At 38.1% G+C, this 20,042-nt stretch overlaps 1 long non-coding RNA gene across 3 annotated transcripts in view; it reads left to right on the top strand.

Annotated features, from left to right (window-relative positions):
- LOC110348612 (uncharacterized) overlaps positions 1 to 20,042 on the top strand; it is a 337,086-nt gene that overhangs the window by 307,722 nt on the left and 9,322 nt on the right. For 2 of the 3 annotated variants that reach the window (XR_015452138.1, XR_015452135.1), the window contains one exon: positions 19,326 to 19,406. This is a non-coding gene — a long non-coding RNA (uncharacterized LOC110348612). Of the gene's footprint in view, positions 1 to 5,561; positions 5,713 to 19,325; positions 19,407 to 20,042 lie in introns of all 3 variants that reach the window. The other variant, XR_015452144.1, reaches the window with a different exon arrangement.

Raw genomic sequence — 20,042 nt, forward strand, 5'->3', positions numbered from 1 at the left:
TGAGAAATGTCTGTCCATTTCAGATGCCCATTTTCAGATTGGGTCTTTAAATTTGGGAGGTCTGATCTTTTTAAGTTCTTTATAGATTCAAGATAGTAGACATTTGTCTGAGGAAAAGAAGGTGAAGATTTTTTCCCACATTGTGGGTTGTCTCTTCACAGTGCTGGTGGTTTCTCTTGCTGTGCAGAAGCTTTTTAATAGAGAAGAGATCCCACTAGTTGATTGTTTGTGCTAGCTCACGGGCAACTGAGGTTTTGTTCATAAAATCTTTTCCTACATCAGTGTCTTCAAGAGTTCTACCTAACCTCTGTTCCAACTGGTTCAGAGTTTCTATTTTAATATTGAGATCTTTAATCCATTTTGATTTTAGTTTAGTGCATGGGGAGAGTTTTAGGTCTAGTTTTAATCTTTGGCAAGTTGAAGCCCAATGTTTCCAGCACCATTTATTAAAGAGGCTATCTTTCCCCCAGTGAGGGTGTTTGGCTCCTTTATCAAAGATGAGATGGCTGAGTGTGTCTGGCGTTATTTCTGGATCTTCTAATCTGTTCCACTGGTCCTCAGGTCTGTTTCTTTGCCAGTATCATGCTGTTTTTATCACAGTAGCTTTGTAGTAGAGTTGCAGGTTGGGGATTGTGATTCCCCCTGCCATGTCTCTGTTACCTAGAATTGCTTTTGCTATTCTGGGTCTCTTTTTGTTCCAATTGAAATTTTGAGTTGTTTTCTCAAGGTCCATGAAGTATGCTCCTGGGATCTCAATTGAAATTGCATTGAATCTATATAGCAGTTTTGGAAGTATGGCCATCTGCACTATATTAATTCTTCCTACCCAGGAGCAGGGGAGGTCTGTCCATTTTCTGATATCGTTTTCAATCTCTCTTTTCAGAGTGCCATAGTTTTCAGAGACGAGGTCTTTGATTTCTTTCACTAGGCTGATTCCTACATATTTCAGTTTTTTGGATGCTATTGTGAAAAGAATCATTTGACTTATTTCTCTCTCAGTGAGTCTGTTATTCGTGTAGAGGAAATCTATTGATTTTTGTGTGTTGACCTTGTAACCAGCTACTTGACTGAATTTGGTTATTAAGTCTAGAAGACTTTGGTGGAGTTCTTGGGGTCTTCTATATAGAGTATCATGTCATCTGCAAATAATGACAATTCGACTTCTTCATTTCCTATCTTTATTCCTTTTATTTCTTTCTCTTGTCTAATTGCCGTGGCTAATGTTTCCAGAACTATATCGAACAAGAGTGGTTATAGTGGACATCCTTGTCTTGTTCCTGATTTTAGTGTGAAGGATTTCAGTTTTGACCATTTAGTATGATATTGGCTGTTGGTTTTTCATAGATGGCTTTCATCAGTTTGAGGTGGAGACCATCTATTCTAATTTTTTGTAGGGTTTTTATCATAAATGCATGTTAGATTTTGTCAAATGCTTTCTCTGCCTCTATGGAGATAATCATATGGTTATTGTCCTTGACTGTATTGATATAGTGTATTACACTGGTTGATTTGCATATATTGAACCATCCCTGTATCCCTGGGATGAATCCCATTTGATCAGAGTGTATGATCTTCTTGATGATCTTCTGCATTCTGTTTGCCAGTATCTTATTAAGGATTTTTGCATCTATGTTCATTAGTGAGATTGGCCTATAGTTCTCCTTTTCGGTTGGGTCTTTCTCTGCTTTGGGGATGAAGGTGATGCTTGCTTCCCGGAATGAATTTGGGAGTATTGCTTCCCTTTCAATTTCATTGAAGAGTTTAAACAGTAGCGGCAGCAGTTCCTCTCTAAATGTCTTGTAGAATTCAGCAGTGAATCCATCAGGGCCTGGGCTTTTCTTAGTTGGTATGTTTTTAATTACATTTTCAATTTCATTGGTTGATATTGGGTTGTTCAGAATTTTTAGGTCTTCTTCATTCAACTTTGGTAATTCATATGTATCTGGAAATCTGTCCATTTCTTCTGTGTTGTCCATCTTATTGGCATATACGTTTTGGAAGTAGGTACTGATGTTCCTCTGGATTTCTGCTGGGTCTGTTGTAATTTCACCCTTTTCATTCCTAATTGCATGGATTTGGGCCTTTTCTTTCCTTTTTCTGACAAGGTTGGCTAAGGGTTTGTCAAATTTGTTGATTCTTTCGAAGAACCAGCTCTTGGCTTCATTGATTTTTTGTATCATTCTCTTAGTCTCCATTGCCTTGATTTCTCCTTTGATCTTTATCATTTCCTCCGTTGTATGAGCTCTGGGGTTGTCCTGTTCTTCTTTTTCTAGAAGCTTGAGGTGCAGCCTCAGGTTGTTTAATTGAATCATTCTCTTTTCCTAATATGCATATTCACTGCTATGAATTTCCCTCGTAAGACTGCTTTCATTCTGTCCCATAGATTCTGATATGTTCTATTGTCATTGTCATTTAATTGAATGAACTGTCTGATTTCTTTACTTTATTCTGTGACCCATTGGTTATTCAGAAGTGTGTTGTTCAATTTCCACATGTTTATGAAATTTTTTGAGTTTCTTTTGCTATGGATCTCCAATTTCTTAGCTCTATGGTCTGATAATACACAGGGAATAACTTTAATTCCTTTGCACTTACCTAACCATGTTCTATGTGTGAGTATGTGGTCTATTTTGGAGAATGACCCATGTGCAGCTGAGAAGAACGTGTATTCTGATTTTGTGGGGTCAAACACTCTGTAAACATCTGTTAAGTTCATTTGTTCAAGAGTTCAATTGAGTTCTAGTATTTCCTTACTTATTTTTAGTCTAGTTGATCTATCTCTTTGTGACAGTGGGGTGTTGAGGTCCCCCACTACAATTGTATTAGTTCATATATGACTTTTCATGTCCTGTAGTATTTGTTTTATATAGTTGGGTGCACTAGTGTTTGGTGCATAGATATTTAGGATTGTCATCTCTTCCTCTTGGATTCTTCCCTTTACCAGGATGTAGTGTCCTTCTTCATCTCTCTTAATCAGTGTTGGTTTGAAATCTACTTGATCTGCAAAGAGGATAGGTACTCCTGCTTTTTTTAAGGTTCCTGTTGCATGCAGTATTGTTTTCCAACCTTTAACTTTCAGTCTATGAGTTTCCTTTTGAATTAAGTGTGTTTCTTATATGCAGCATATTTTTGGATTTTGCTTCTTAACCCATTGTACCAGTCTATTTCATTTGATTGATGAATTGCGATCATTAATATTGATGGTTATAACTGAAATGTATTGACTTGTCATTGCCATGACTTTTTCTTTTTGTTGTATTCTCCCCCTTTACATTTAATTTCTTGTCATGCCAGATGGGTTCATTCTGCCTTGCTTCCTGGGGTTGTGATCCTCAATGTCTGTTCCTAGGATATTGTGTAAAATTCTTTGGAGTGCTGGTTTGGTATTCACGAAGTTCCTAAGCTGCTCTTTGTCATGAATGTATCTTATTTCTCTATCCATTTTGAAAGAGTTTTGCAGGGTACATCAATCTGGGTTGGAGGCTGTTTTCTTTTAGGGCTTGGAATATGTCACCCCAAGCTCTTCTTGCCCTGATGGTTTGTGTTGAGAGGTCTGCTGTGATTCTGATGGGCTTTCCTTTGCATGTGATTTGTTTCTTTTCTCTAACTGCTTGTAGAACTTTGGTCTTCTGTTGAGTATCTGGAACCTTAAAAATTATATGCCTATGTGTATATTTTTTTGATCAAGGCTATTTGGAGTCCTATATGCCTCACTGATCTCTATGTCAAGCTCTTTTCCCCTGCTTGGGAAGTTTTCTGCCATTACTTCTGTGAAGAGTTTTTTTTTTATGTTTTCTGCGCTCTCTCCTGTTTCTTCATTGACTCCAATTAGTCTTAGGTTATTCTTCTTTGCATCATCTAACAGCTGCTGGATTGATTCCTCATGTTGCCCTATAATTTTGAAGCAATTTTTTTTTTCTTGTTCATTAACTGTAATCTTATCTTCTATATCTGAAATTCTGTCCTCACATTGGCTCATTCTGCTGTGTAGACTTTCAATGGAGTTTTTCATCTCCTGGAAATCTATTTGCATTTGTTTTATGGATTCCATTTGTTTCCTATGTTGGGATTCCATCATGTTCCTCAGCTCCTCTCTAGATTTACTAATCATGTCTTGCACTAGGAGCACCATTTCTCCTGTTATCTGAGAAATTATTTCTGATTTCATTTTTTCCAGATCCCCTTTTGTTGCCTGTTCAGTGGGTCCAGGTGGTTGAGTATCAGAGTGTTCCATCTCATTTCCCTTTGGGGTTGCTGTAGGTGATCTGGGAGTGGGGTTTTGAGACTTATGTAAGTGTTTTCTCATTTCGACTGTGGGGGGGAGGTGCTGATGGCACCTGCAGGGATTACCTTCTCTGAGCTGGGAGAGGTCATACAGGGGCCGGGAGCAGCAGTAGGGATGGTGGCCCCAAAGCCCTTTCCTCTGGGCTTGGAGCACCGGGAGGGATGGTTGTCAGGAAACCCCTTCCTCTGGACCAGGAGCAGTGGGACGGCCTTTCAGAAGCCCCTACCTCTGGGCCAGGAGTGGCGGGACTGAGTACCATGGTTTGGTGGTCCAGTGTCCTCTGCATCTTTGTAGTGAGGAATCAGGTGGCTGCTTGTGTGAAGCGGGCTGATTCGGCGTGTTCCGTGCAACTTGACCTTGATTGGGTGTCCAAAAACCTGCCTCTAGTTCAATTCTTGTAACTCAGCAAGCTGCCTTCAGATCTTTGGTTTGGCTTCTGTGGCCAAGTCTTCAGGTTCCAGAATACTGACCTCAACTTGAAAAAACTTTGGGCTCAAATGCCAATCTCTGAATCACATTAGTGAAAATATGAAACAACGCAGTATTTGTACCTTTCTGAGGCATCCATAATTACATTTCCAGTATTTTACATTGTTTAATCAACATAAACACCAGAAGAAATTATTGATCCATTATGAAGTGCTGGGAGCAATTTTACATCATTTTTGGGAAAAATCATTTGATTAGGCCTAGTTCTCCTGTCTACAGGACAGCTATTTTGGCATTTTGAGACATAACTCCAGTTTTTCCTCTGGTCACAGCTAAGACCTCAATGGTCCAGTGATGCTGTGATGCTCCAGGACAAGATTGCATCAGCTGAAGACATCTTGGGAGGAACAAAATCTTCATCTACATAGTTCCTCATTGATCTAGGAAGTCTGCAACCCCCCAGTCATCTGTTATATTTGTTTTTCCCCATGTACTGAACTCTATGTCTGGAGTCATCTGTTATGTTTGTTTCTAGGGGGCTTTTGTCTTTGCCGCCCAGAGTAGTATTGATCAGGCCCAAAGCTCAGCTTCTTCTCAAAGTCTCATTTTTTCTACCTTTCCTGTATAATAAGTTAATTTGCCTTGTGCTGTCATGGCTCACAGGAGACTAGGACTTACTGCAGAGGTTCTAGTAACATCCCCTTTCCCTGTTCCCTACATGAAGTAATTGTTAAAATGGGTAATTAATACATATAAGTATTCCTAGGATTTAACCTTCATAATAGGAGGTAAGAGTCTATGAGTTAGTGAGAACTTAATGCTGTCTTCTGTGATTTTCTGTTTTTAGCTCATCTAATCCAGAATAATGAAGAAACAAGCAGGGAGAAAGAGCCATGGTTTTCTGCAGCTGGGACTTAAGATGGGATAGATGTCAACTGAAGGAATTTCTACTGATTCCTGGGCATACTTTCCCCAGATGCATTTGCATTGGGAAACAGGTGATGGTGGTTTCATGTGCTGGAGTTAACATCAGTAGACATTGGAGGTCAGAGCTACACGTAACAAGTCATGGAGCATGGGATCTTTTCATGTGCAATTCCTCATGCTCTCCTCCCATCCCTGGCTTGATATAGAGGAGGATGAAGTCTTGGAACATGGTCCTGCCACCAGATGGCCAGAGACTATGTCCTTTAATGACTGGGTGGAGCAGAGGCCAAGTTAACTTTGTTTGATTTTGATGTGAGCTAGTGACTGAGTCTTGTCAGGCTGCTATAGTAAGTCACCATAAACCAATGGTTTATTAACAACAGACATTTCTCAGGGCAAAGGGGAAGGAAGTGGGAGGGGTAGGGACAAGGAAAGAAGGCAATGGGATTAATATGAGAAAATGGAAAAATAGGAACAAAATCTTTGTAAATAGGAATGGAGGGGTTGAAGGGAGGGCTGGGGAAGGGTGAAAAATTAGAACCAAGAGAGAAAGGGAAATAAAGTCTTTTTATTTTTTTTGTATTAAATTCTTTTATTGGTATATTGTAGGTATACAACACAATTACATTTCTCATTGGGAATTGTACCTTTACATAATGCATCTTGGTTCTTATTTTTTTCCCATTCCTAGCCTTCTCTTCACGCCCTCCACCCTTCCCTATTTACAAAGACTTTATTTCCATTTTTTCCATTTCTCAGCATTTTTCCTTTCCCTTCTTTCCTTTTCCCTGTCCCTCCCACTACCCCTACTCCTTTGGACCTTTTCTTCCTATTTTGCATTATCAATTGTTCATTCTAATCATTGGTACATTTCAGGTATACAATATAATGACATTCATCATTGAAAATTTGCACCTTTACATAGTCTCTCTTGGTTCTTATTTTTCACCCTTGCCCAGCCCTCCCTTCAACCCCTCCATTCCTCCCTATTTACAAAAATTTTGTTCCTCTTTTTCCATTTTCTCATATTAATCCCATTCCCTTCTATTCTTTCCCCCAGCCCTCCCACTTCCTTCCCCTTTGCCCTTTTTCTTCTTATTCCACATTACCTATTATACATTTAGTCCTTATTTACACTTTCAGTTTCTCACACCAGAGAAACTATTCAGTATTTACACATGTGTGTCCTATTTATTTCACTTAAGAGTATTGCCTCAATGTACATCCACTTAGCTATAAATGTTGGAAATAAAGTCTTTGTGAATAGGGAAGGGTGGAGGGGGTGAAGGGAGGGCTAAGAATCGGGAAAAAATAAGAACCAAGATGCATCATGTAAAGGTACAAGTTCCCAATGAGAAATGTAAATGTGTTGTATACTTAAAATGTACCAATAAAAGAATTTAAGAAAAAAAATGTCCAGACATTTCTCACAATTTTGGAGGCTGGGAAGTTCAAGATCAAGGCATCAGCAGATTTGCTGTCTGTTGAGGGCCCACTTTCTTATTTATAGATGCCAGTCTCTTCACTCTGGGCTCACAGAAGAGTGAGGATTACTATCTGGTCTCTTTTTAAGGACTCTAACACCATTTATGCCCCTGTGACCCAATTACTGCTTGAAGTCTTTACTGACTAATATCATCAGTGTAGGGCTGAAGAGTTGTACAGGTGGATGTTCAGGGTACATAAAGATTCAGACCATAGTGTTGAGCAAATGCGTGATAAGTGGCTGCTGACATCTTCAGGTTTGTAGAACAGTAAGAGTGGAAGGAGACCGGAGAACAGGGATGCCTGGGTGAAGAGGGCAGCAGCTACCCAGCCAGCTAGACTGCTGCCCATGTAATTACCTCCCAAAGGCTTAGCTTCTTATTGCCATGAGGTTACAATTTCAACATATGAAACGGAGGGTAGGGGTCATGTGTATTCAATCTATCACAGAAGGCAGTGACTTCTTAATGTGCTTATCCACCGAGATTTGAAGGTGAGTTATTATATAGCTCTTGATGAAGGTCTATTTCCTAATATGTCAGGAGACCTCAATTTTCCAGCATATATTTCTTTTGTGTCCCAACCTGAAAGTTTAAGTCCCATATATGTCTACCTGGAATTCAGAACTATCTTCATCTTCGGTTAATGTAGCAGATACACCAAAGTCTATTTGCAGTAGATCATTTTATAGTCTTATAGGAAAGAATTTATCCTCAAGGATGTGATGTAGGAAGACAAACTTGCCTGATTAGAAAGAAGTGATATTGTAGGGCTGGGGATTTAGCTCAGTGGTTTTGCCACCTGCTGCACAAGTGCAAGGAACCGAGTTCTATTCCCAGTACTAAAAAAACCAAAACCAAAACCAAAACCAAAAAACCCAAACAACAACAAAGAAGAAGTGAATTGTAAAGAAAGTGTTTGCTGTGAATATGGTTTATGGCTTTTTTTTGGATTCATCCCTGACGGGATTCCAGGTGCCTGGGTGGGGGAGGGAGAGAGGGAGAAAGGACAGATGGAGGGAGAGAAGGAGGGAGAAAAGACAGAAGGAGAGAGAGAGAGAGACAGTAATCTACAATCTGTGTCTCTTTGCTTCTCTGTGGACACAAAGCCCACTTTTTCTAAGTGAAAGAAACGGCTCAGTTCTTGTTTGTCAGGGTTTGTAGGGTGTTCAAACATGGCTATGATCGGATGAGTATGCACCCTACCAGCTTTCCATCCAGAACGTGAAGTGAACAGTCCCATGGCCTCCAGTCCATCACTCTTCCTTCTGAGTGCTCATAGTTTATGATTGTCTGCTCCATGGGAAAATGGGTGGCTCAGTTCTGGGAAAGAAAACTTCTAAAGGGTCAGGCCTCAGGTCTTTCCATGTCCTCCATCAGAGGTTCTGTTGCCCTCTGCATGGTTGGAGTGGCAGAAGTCACATTCCTTAAGGAATCTCTTAGAGCTAGATTTTTTTAACCCCTAAAAAGCCATCCTAGGGTTTGGGATACTACTTCTCTTCACTTCAAAACATCACCTCCCTTTGCTCTTTCTGACTTATTTTGTCTTTATGGATTTGAAATGCAAAAGACTCACACTTCTTCCTTGGAGTGTGGTTGAGGAGGACGTAGACTTTTAAGAACATAAATGCTGGCATATGTATTGGAGGCAAAAGTGTGGAAACAGTTTTAAAAAATATCTTTGTAACACTATAGGAATTAATTAAAAAAAGCAATAGCAGATGAAACACAACTTTTCTTAACAATACATTCCATTGCAACTTCTTACTAAAATATTTAATATGTGGAAGTGGAGTGTCATATTCCTCTAGTATCCTGATGAAATTATCCGTGTTCCCCCTCATTGTCTCAGAACACCAGATATAATGGGCACTGTGATATTTAAGCTTCTATGTCTTATTTATTTCACTTAGCATTATGTACTCAAAGTACACCCATTTACCTACAAATCATTCAACTTTATCCTTTCTATGGCCGAGTAGTGCTCCATCATGTATAAATGCCATATTTTCTTTATGCTGCTATGAACATGGGTATGCATATATCTCTGGAATATGATGTCTTTAACTCTTTTAGAAGATACCTAGAGGAGGAATAGCTGGGTCAAATGGAATTTCTATTTTTAGTGTTTTGAAGACTATCCACACTGATTTCTGTAGTGGTTGTACTAGTTTACACTCCCACCAACAATGTAAACATACATTTTCTTCCATAATCATACTAATATTTATTATTTTTCTTTTTGTTGTTTTTCTTTTTGAGTTCTTGATCATAACTATTCTTTCTGTGGCCCTTCCTTCTTTCTGATCCATGTCTATCATAAGCATCTTGGATCTCCACTGCATCTCCATCTCTCTTCAGGGTACTAGTTGTAAAAAGAGGTTGTTGGGAAAGTGTTTTCTGCTAATTTCCAACACTCATTTTCTAGTTCCTTTTTCATGTACTATAACATCAGAAGAACAGGTTAGTACCTCCCTCCCCACTCCCTGGTCTGGCCATCTGTTCATTCCTTTCAACAGTGTTATTTGTCATGCACCACAGACTGAGATTCCTTTGAACTTTATTGTCCCTTCTGGAAGGGAACGAATGTTCCCTAGTTCTGTTTGCTACTAGGATTTTGTGTCCAGAGAAACAGCTCAGCCTTGCTTTAACTCTGCTACATTCCTTCTCAGAATCCTGCTGGTTTCCTCGTATTTGTCATGGTTTAGTCTGGCCTTGGTCCTAGCATACCTTTGTGGTGGATTGTTAGCTCACTGCTGGGCAAGTCCTAACAGACTTGTAAAAAGTAGGACTCTGAGCCCCCGCAAAATGGCTAAACCAGCTTAATCAGGATTCTTCGTCTGAATCATAGCATACAGAACATGATTAGAACAACTCTCTTCTCCATTCTTCTTACAGTAGAATGTTGAAAACAAGACATTTAAAAATTATGCCTACCAGTCATATAAGTCACACTCAGATAAACTAATATAATTCATTAATATTTATAAGACTTTTGATTATAACAATTTCACCTTCCTTAGATCCTACTTCCTCCCTCAACTTCCTTGACTTTTCTAGACTTTACTTCTGTACTCTCTATCATTTTCCATATTTAGTATACATTTTGTCATTTGATGAATTCATGTTTTCTATTATTGTCTGGTTTCACGTGTACTTTGTTTTCTCGCCTGAAGAAGTATTAATTCTGTGAGGGCAAAGGCATTACTTGGCACTAGAACTGAGAGTGTTGAATTAATATATGCTAAATTGAATTGATCCACATTCTCCTCTACTTTATTGACACAAGCTTTGGTTCTGGCATAAGGATTGACTATTGGTCAATGTGATGTTAAGATAATTCAGTAAACACAATATTTAGTTGTATCTGTTTTGCTTTTGGGAAAACTAGGGATTTATTCTTCCTCATCCCAACCCAATCAATCATAAAACACTGTCTTAAACCCATTAAGATTTGTTAAATTTGTCTCCTTTTCTCCACTGCTAGCACTTCTTCAGGTTAGGCCCAGGATCTTTTGAGGTAACTATAGGATCTTCTACTGGTTTTACTATCTTTGGTGTTATTTCTATGTAGCTGTTAGGTAAAACCTCTAGTTTTGCTCATTAAGTCTATTTTCTTCATTTCCCTTCCCTTGCATCTAGGCTAGCATTGAAACTTGCTCTGACAAATGAAATATTGTGGCAATGACATTGTTGACTGGTGTCTTATTTTTTTTATAATTCTGATTTCATATTTGAAGAGTTTATCTATAGTGGCTTTGTGGACAAATTCTATAATCAGTTTTATTTATTTATTTATTTATTTGGTACCAGGGATCGAACTTGGGTCCTTGAGCTTGTGCAGCAGGCGGTGAAACCACTGAGCTAAATCCCCAGCCCCTATAATCAGTTTTAAAATATACTCCTACCCACCCATTAGAACCCACTATCTGAGTCACTTTCATCATTGCTCAGATGCAACAGATATCCATCTTAAAGGAGGTGATGTTTATTTTGGTTCAAGGTTATAGTCCGTTGGCAGGCTCTAAGTCATGGTGGGATGGTAGAAGGGCAAAGTAGAGGTAAAGCTGCTCACATCATGGTGACCTGGAAGCAGGGCCAGGAAATGGAGACACACTGTTCTGGTCATACCCTCAGTGACTCTCCTCAGACCAGACCCCAGCTTCTCTCAGCAAGTCTGTTATAGTGCCCCCATAATGCAGTTCCTTTCCCAAAGCCCCTACCATGAGCACACAAGGCTTTACAGAGTCTTTCTTGATCTGTACCATAATACCCACCCAATATAGAGGCTTTTTAGCTCTCAATATTTATGAGCTGTCAGTGCAATTTTTGACTGAAAGTCTTCTGCTAACCACAGTTAGAGAAGTGAGGATGAAAAGTGCAAAGTCCCTGAGCATGTGCTTTTTTTAGGTCCTTTGAGAGAAACAGCAATTTAATTTTTTTGTTTGTTTCTGGTGAGTATGATGGCAAGTGTCTTCTGTTGTATTAATGAGAAAAGCATCATGTAACAAAATGATGTGTTAATCCTTTTGATTCATCATGTTGCACAAATACAAATGATAACCTATGAACACATAAATAGGAATGAAGGTTAAGAGAGAGAAAGAATCCAAAGAAAACAAGAGAAATTAAAATATCTCAAAACACCACCCTAATCAATAGAAAAAAGAGGAAAATGTAAACACATAACACACGTATCTACTTTCCTCACAAAATTGTGGCAAGGCTGAGTCAGCCAATATACAGACAAAGCTATGAATATTCTGCTTGGAAATCCAGTCTAGAAACAAAGAAAGGAAATGACTTAGCTGGAGATTTGCACATGAGCTATATCTGCACTACTAGTGCAGATATTCACCCTGAAAAATCTGGACATGCTACTGATTTGACTTTAAAACATTACTAATCATTATGTTATATTTTAAAAGTTTGTTTGAAGTTTCCAGTTTTTCCATGGTGTTTCTATCATGTGGCTTCTAAGAAAATTATCCCAGTAGCGATTTTGGAAATGCAGTTTTAAAATATTTTTAATTATTTGCAATGCTAGGGATTGAACCCAGGACCTTGGCCATGCTAGGCAAGGGCTCTACCAATGAGCTACAACCCCAACCCTGAGTGGTGGAATTTTAAAAATACTGATTACAAGTGATACTAAATGAGGGACTTGGATAAAAGCAACAAAGCCATGCTCTCTGGCATTCTTGTAAGCAGGATAGTGCTTATTTGGATAGAGTAGAGACAACTAAATAAAATGATGCAGCCAAAATGGTGATGGGGAGCAAGATGCATCTAGAATTACCCATGTGAAATCATTTTACTGATTATAACACAGAGTTAGCTCAGGAGAAAAAAAGCATGCTCTTTAAGTTTTTTTATAAGTTGTGATTGAAGAATATTTTGAATATTTAAATTTAAAACACTTATTACAGTAAAAGATGCATTGCTATAATCCCTCTCAAAATATGCCTTATTTTGACCACACTTACCCTATCATTTTTGTCACTTTCTGATGCAGTTCTGGAAGTCTTCTTTCACGAGTTACACTGTCATGGCTGTGTTAATGTCCTGAATCAATTCTAAACATTTACCTTTAATGATCATTATGCCCTTGGCGAAGAGCCAGAAGTCACACAGTGCCAGATCCAGTGAATAAAATAAGTGAGGATACATTGTAATGTTTTTACAAACCCTCCTTTCCATTGGGTGGCACTGAGCAGCAGCATTCACTGTACTTTTTATTACACCTGTAAAGACATTCACAAAAGAGGACTCCAGAACTGACTCAGAAAGTGGCAAGAAAGATGGGATAAATATGTTTGAGCTGAGAGGAAGTACACTGAGGGAAACCAATGGCAATCTGTCTTTTACTGTAATAATTTTTTAAAAATACAAACATTCATTTATTTCAGTCATCCTTGATATATCTCTGTGAATATGGACAGGTCACACAACAAATAATAGTGTTGTGATGAAAGAGTGAAGTTTGGAGAGGAGGCATTTTAATCAGGAATGATCAAGAAGCATAATTTTGTGAAATAGAGGCAAAAGTAAGGGCATAATTTGCTGGAACAAGAGAAAGCCAAGTTTGATGGTGTTGCACAGAAAATGTCAGCATGTCTGATTCTGTTCACCCAGGCTCCAATTTCAATTCAGATGATAAATTTTTTAATTCTACAAAAGAGAGAAAAATAGGATTTCTACCGCATCCAAAGAATCATGGTGTGGGCAATGAGCTGAAAACTGTCTCCAGTAGTGGAAGAATAGTGTCTGGCACAGAGGAGGCACAATAAGTCCTTTTTGGAAATAGCAGTAAAATATCAGACAATAAACTACTATTAATGGAATATTTAGGAGATGGAAACTGCTCTTAGAGAAATAATTCATGTATCAGAAAAGGTCATTATAAAAAGAAAATAGTGGTTAAGATAAAGCAGTAGCCAAGATGAAGGAACTGGAACCAACATAGACCCCGTGGAACAAGAACAGGGTGGATAAGGGTCTTCCCTTCTCATTCATACAACTAGGTTCTTTAGTCAATAATACATGGTGGTGTAGGTTATGCCATTTAATATGAGTATCTGACTATTTGATCAAATTAAATTAAAATCAGATAAAATTATCAATTCCACTTTTCAGTCACAGTCATTGCATTTCAAGTGCTCAGTGGATGTGTGCCCAGTAGATAACAGAAATAAATCAGTTCCATTATCGTGGGAAGTTCTTTTGGACAGTGCTTCAAGAGTATTGTCATTAGAGCATGGGGTTGAATTCTGAGTCTGCAATTTAGTAATGGCATGGTCTCTCTGTCCTCATATGTAAAATGGAGCTGGGAAGCAGTACTTCCTCCTGGAATAGTTGTGACGATTAAATAAGTGACCTTTAAAAAAATATATGTGTGGCACACAGCGATACAATATGTATAATTTTTAAGTGAATGGATGCTAGCTGCCTATGTCCTACACTTTGTATACATTTACTTTCCTGTTAATTTTTGGTAGAAATGATGACTAACACTAATTACACACTTAATCCTTCTGAGCTAAGTCCTTTACCTGCAGTATTTAATTAAATGCCATTGAAATCCCACAAGAAAGAATTGATCATTTTTGCTTAATAGATGAGAACATGGAATTTAAAGGTCACTGAACAAAGATATATATATATATATATTTTTTTTTTAATTTGGCTGACTTTTAAGTGCTATGATGGTTTTGTAGCCTGGCAACTTTTTAACTGTAATATGAAGACTCTAAAATCCATGTTATATTGTTCTGTCCTGTAAACTATGTATAAGACGTTTCTCTTGTATTTAACTCTGAGCTAAAGAAATGATTTGGGAATACATTGTGTTATAAGCACTGCTAACCATCATACTGTACTTCATATCTACCAGACACTGATCTAAGAAGTAAACATGTATCGTATTAATTAATTTACCCTTTACTATAATTCTGTGAGATAGGTACTGATATGAATTCATTTTAAACATGAGTAAACTCAGATTCAGAAAGGTTCTATAAATTTCCTAAGTTCACACAACTAGTAAGTCACGCACTGGGACTCAATTGCTCACTGGGACTCAAGTGCTATTTCTAATATCTACAAGTATTGCCTTTCAGTGTGGAGTACAGTGTCACAGATATCTGCCGTAGGGGTAGATAGTTGCTTAACTAGTGCAGAATAGATATTGTTTATTGGTGCTCAGAATGGACAAAGACAAGGAACTTCATTTAATAGCTATCAAACTGCATAAAACAAGGCTATTTCAGTTCTGCATGCTATGTGTGCATATCCTGACTTGCCCTTCCCTTGAGGAAAATGAGAAGAACAGGACATACATGGAAATGTACTATTCAGTGCTGCACCAAATTTGGCCAGGACTGTGGTGACAGCCTGACAACAAAGGGGCAGGGAGCGCTTCCCTGCTAAGGAATGTAAACCTTTGCCAGCCTCAGACATGGGCATCACCTCTTCCCAGTCTCCCTACACAGCCGGGTCCATGTCAGAAAAGGAAAATGATGTTTTTGGGAAGTAAGATCTAAATACACTCAACTCCCTGCTTGCCATTTTAAAATTTCAATGAAATAAAGCCTCCTGAGTCAGAGGATGTGACCTCCTCATTTGCATGATTCAGAATGGCAGTGACGCCACATGCAGCTAGTTACTGGGGAGGGTTCCTGAGCATGGAAATGCTGAACAATGACACGGGCACTGTAGCTGGCACCAAATGAATTATCTTAGATAATTTCTGTTCCATTGGCCTCAGCACAGGAAGCTGGTAGCTATCAGCACCTCACAGTAGGTGATTCCTGTTACAGCTCCAAAGTTTTCCTGGAGTGAGAGGCTGACAACAGGCAGTTTTCTGAAGGGAAGTGAAATTGCTGAGCTTCTGAGCAGAGTATCCGGTGCTGAGAACCTAATCTCTGTTGGTGGAATGGCTTAGAGAATATTCACTTTATATGAAGATAGGATTTTATAACCTGGTCATAGGTATAGAGGAGAAAAGCACTCTGTAGATCTTATCTGAACCTTTTGAAGCTGAATGTAGATGATTCATTTTGTGCCTTGGAAAATGGTTTACCTTTTCCATCATATTCTCAAAGGGGGTTCTGGCCTTTAAAAATTAGAGCCATGTTGTGATAATTACTCAGTCCAGAGATCACCAACACTTACTACCGATTGTGTAATACAGTAAAGCTTTGAAAGCTGGACTCTGCTGTTTAAGTAGCAGGATCCATTGCAAGCTGGATCTCTATCTCTCAGTATAAAACCAGTCAAAGCTCTAATGAGTTGGCATTTCTAAAACACATGAAAATGTGGCATAGCTGCCATGCCAGACTTGGATAAAGACAGTGAAATGATTTATTAGCTGTTCCATTCAGGCTCTTCTATTCCCTAAAAAGTGTGCCACGATTTTGAATGTCAATAGCCCAAGACAATAGCTCTGTGTGCTTTTACACCTAAAAATGAATTTAAAATCTCAGCTGTGTATTTTAAAGAGTAAATAATGTCCTTTAAAGACGAGACATTTGTTGAATATCCTGACTTGTGAGGATTGCCCAGTGATAGATCCATGGGTTCTGCACAGTTTTGCACACTGCTGCCAGCATTCCTAGCCTTAATGAGACCCAGCCTCACCCTTCCCACCCACAGGTTCAGACCTGCTCCTTTCTAGGCCACCTGGAGCAAGCACTCCTTTTGTAGCAATGCCAGTCCCTATGTTCTGGTGCACTGTATGAGCATTTTGTAATTAGAGTTTAGCTGCTGCTTTTACAACAATGTCATGAATTGTCAAAAAGTTGGTCAAATAAAAGTGGCGATCCTAGCAGGAGCCATAGGAATGGGAGGAAATGGGACTCTTTAGAAACTTTGTTTTCCAAAATGCTGACAATTGAAGAAAGCCACCTGCAGCAAGTTAAAACTGCTTCTACTTTCTTTCCTGCCCAACTGTCAAGTTCTTCTGCTATCTTTCCTATGATGGTTCATCAAGGACACATTTGCTGCCCCAAAATGTCTTATTTTGGCTTTCTGTTAGCTGCTGTCATTGGGTAAACTCAACCTCTCTAGCAGGTATTGGAGAAGAGTGTGAGAAGAAAATATACTGAGGTTTCTATAAATATAACTTCGTTCCTTATAAGCCAAAGTTACAAGAACAAATTGTTCAATTTCCATTTCACTGTGGAGACAGAAAAAGAGAATTTGTAATGCTGACATCAACAGAAAATGAAAACAAGCTCTGTTTTGTTTATTGCTCCCTAAAACTCTTTCTACTAAAAGAAACTTTATTCTAGAAAAATAGTCAGCAAAAACAAAAAGATATTCCATTGTTATTCTCTTTAAAAGAATAGAAGTTATTTAATTAAAAAAAAATTAGAATGAAAGAAAATCCCTGTTCCACTACAATTTTCCTACTGCAACAGAAAAGAATGTGACATAATAAAGTTCTCTTTTTCAGCCTCTTTACTCAGACTGTTAAGAGCAAGGAGCTTGTTAGAAATTTTGTCATTATGTATCACAACCACATACTAATAAAAAATAAAAATTGAAGAAAGAAAAAGAAATTTAGATCCTTGGGTTCCATTCTGGATATGCTGAAATAGAATCTGTATCTTACCAAGATTCTCAGGGAATCTGTATGAACATTCAATCTTGAGAAGCTTGGTTTAAGGCAAGATTTCCCAAGTGTAGACAGTCATCCTATCTACCTATGTGTGGAGCTGTTAAGAAATATCATAAGGAAAATATTAACAAATGCTATTAGCCTATTTTCTGCTAACAAATTTTTTCATTTGCTTCAGTGAAAGATACTAGTCTTGGCTTGTAGCTCATTTTACACAATCCACTTGATGAGTCCATTATGTTTGTTCTTTTTCTGTTTTTTTTTTTTTGTTACTGTTGTTTTGTTTTTTGGTACCAGATATCGAACTCAGGAATTTGTGCTTGTGAGGCAGGCACAGAGCCACTGAGCTAAATCCCTGGCCATTGTGTTTGTTCTTACACCTGCTATTAGCATGGTGTAAATAATGTAAGCAGATACAATCTGAGCACAAAAAGAGTGGTACTATTTGTTCAGTGTTGTATATGGAAAGAGCAACTTTAAGTGACTAAAACAATGTAAAAATCTAAAAGGCCATGTTGCAGTTTCTTTACAAATATCTTTAAGTTTTTGCTCTATTTCAAAGACACTAAAGCCAGAAATTGTATACCTTGCCTTATAGGTGTGAAATACGCAAAAAAGATAGCTTTACTGTTTAATTAGTAGGCCTATACAACAAAAGAAAACCCATATTCTACATTACAGCATGTCAAATGGACATATTTGTGTTTTGTACTTTAATATACAGATGTGCATATGCCACTTTTTTTCTGATTCCTTGGTTTATGAGAATTTGTGTTGAACAAACTGAATATGAGCTATAATTTTGTAGGGTTTTTGCTACATATATTCCTGGATATCAAACCAGACCACTGAATTATGGAGGGGCTTAGAATATATATTTTTAAGGAAAACTGGCAATCATCTAGGCTTGGAAATTGTTGAGTTAGAAAGTTCTACTTTGGCCAACCAGCACTGCAGTACGTAGTGGGAAAAATTCAACAAGTTTGGATATTTAAAAAATATTACTAACATATTTGCTAAAGAATTTTCAGAACTTTTATAATAAAAAGAAATCTCAGATGACTCCACAGATAATCTTTTAGATATTTTCTACATTTCCTGGGATGATTTTTTTTTTTCATACCAGGGATTGAATTTGGGTCCTTTTGCTTACAAGGCAGAGAGCAGAAGCACTGAGCTAAATCCCCAGCCCTGGGATGATCTTTTTGAAGTTTTCCTATGGCTGAACAAGCTAGTCCCTTTAAAACAGCCTACAATGAGTCAGGAGGAGGGAGAGCATATATGGTGAGCAAGTTTCCCTACATGAGCTTCAGAATATTTCAATCTCTCTCTGTTACCTCCATCCCGTTGAACTTCATCACATATTTTCTTGGGAAAGACTCTAGAGACTCCCTTTTCTTTAATTGATGTAAATGAACATAGGAAACTTAGGAAAGCAGATTTTGAAGAGACTGATCTATGCTCTCACTAGACTGGTGGACTAAACTTATCTTTCAACCCTCTGATGACTTATTTGCTCACCATGTACCTTCTAGGCTCTTGAGGGAACCTGGATGTTGGTAGGTTATGGGTCTTCAGAAAGAGAAATAATCTTCAAATGACAGAAAGGCTGGAAAATGAGACTATCATCAGCCTTTTAAAGTGGAGACGACAGCTGCACTTATCCCTAGATTGGGTTGAGTCTTTTCTTCAAGGTTTTAAGAATGTAGTTTTTAAAAGGTAATGTTTTAAATGAGCGGTCTCTTGGGCTTCTCACCCAGCTTCTAATTCACCTTCATAGTTGCTCTGCATAGTTATAATATTTGGCTATCATTTACACATCCCATATTCACTTACACCCATTCTTACACTGGGGTACTTGATTCAGAAGTGCACACTGTTGCTATTTTGCATGAGAAATACTGAGCTTTATTCTGATGTGTAGGGACAAGGTTGAATATCTGTTGTATGTAGAGGTGACTGCTTGGCAATAATGGACCGGGACGTACTTATTTCTAAATCAAGATAATGCCACTCATGGCCCCAGAAACTAACTGTTGGGTTATAATTTATCACCTACCTCTTCTTCTCTAATTCCCAGTGAGGAATGGCGAGACAGTCCAAATCCAAGTGACCTGAAGGCTTCAAATATCTTTGAGAAATGATTTCCTAAAGCTCTGAGGTAAGCTCTATGGTTTTCTCATATTGTGCCTGTGTTTTTGAGACTTGCCTGATCTTGAAAGTCATTGTGTATGTGGTGGTGATGGGACTGTATTAAATAAATATAGATCCTAGGTTTTACCATGGATTTCCATTCACTAGGTCTTAGAGGCCCGGACAAATGATGCTCATGAACAGGCAAGTTGAGATCCTGCTTTAACCACTGAGTTAGACATCTTTCCTTTTGTTGCCCTATACATAGCACATGTTTAGTAAAAGATGACCACCGACTTAATGCTTGAGTACAAAGGTGAATTGTATTAAATATTTCTTGTGTTATTCACTTGTTCTAAGAAGCAAGGCCATTATGAAAACTTTTGCAGAATCCATCACCTAATTTGAACTCATGAGGATAACACAGAAAGCAAAGTGGTCTTGTTTATGATACATAATAACATAAGCAATTTTTAACTCCCCAAAGTGGAGAAAATAAATTAATACCATAGCCAACATCTTGAAATAAAGATATTAAATTTGAGGTAATTTGGCATATAAATACCATTAAGTTAGTATGCCAAATAAAAGTTTCTTTACTTTTATTAGTACATAATGATTACATTCATCATGGGGAGTTGGCACATGTGTATAACACATCTTA

Source organism: Heterocephalus glaber, unplaced genomic scaffold, assembly GCF_053883595.1.
Source record: "Heterocephalus glaber isolate CG9 unplaced genomic scaffold, H.glaber_assembly_v1.0 deba00000122, whole genome shotgun sequence".
Classification (NCBI taxonomy): Eukaryota; Metazoa; Chordata; class Mammalia; order Rodentia; family Bathyergidae; genus Heterocephalus; species Heterocephalus glaber.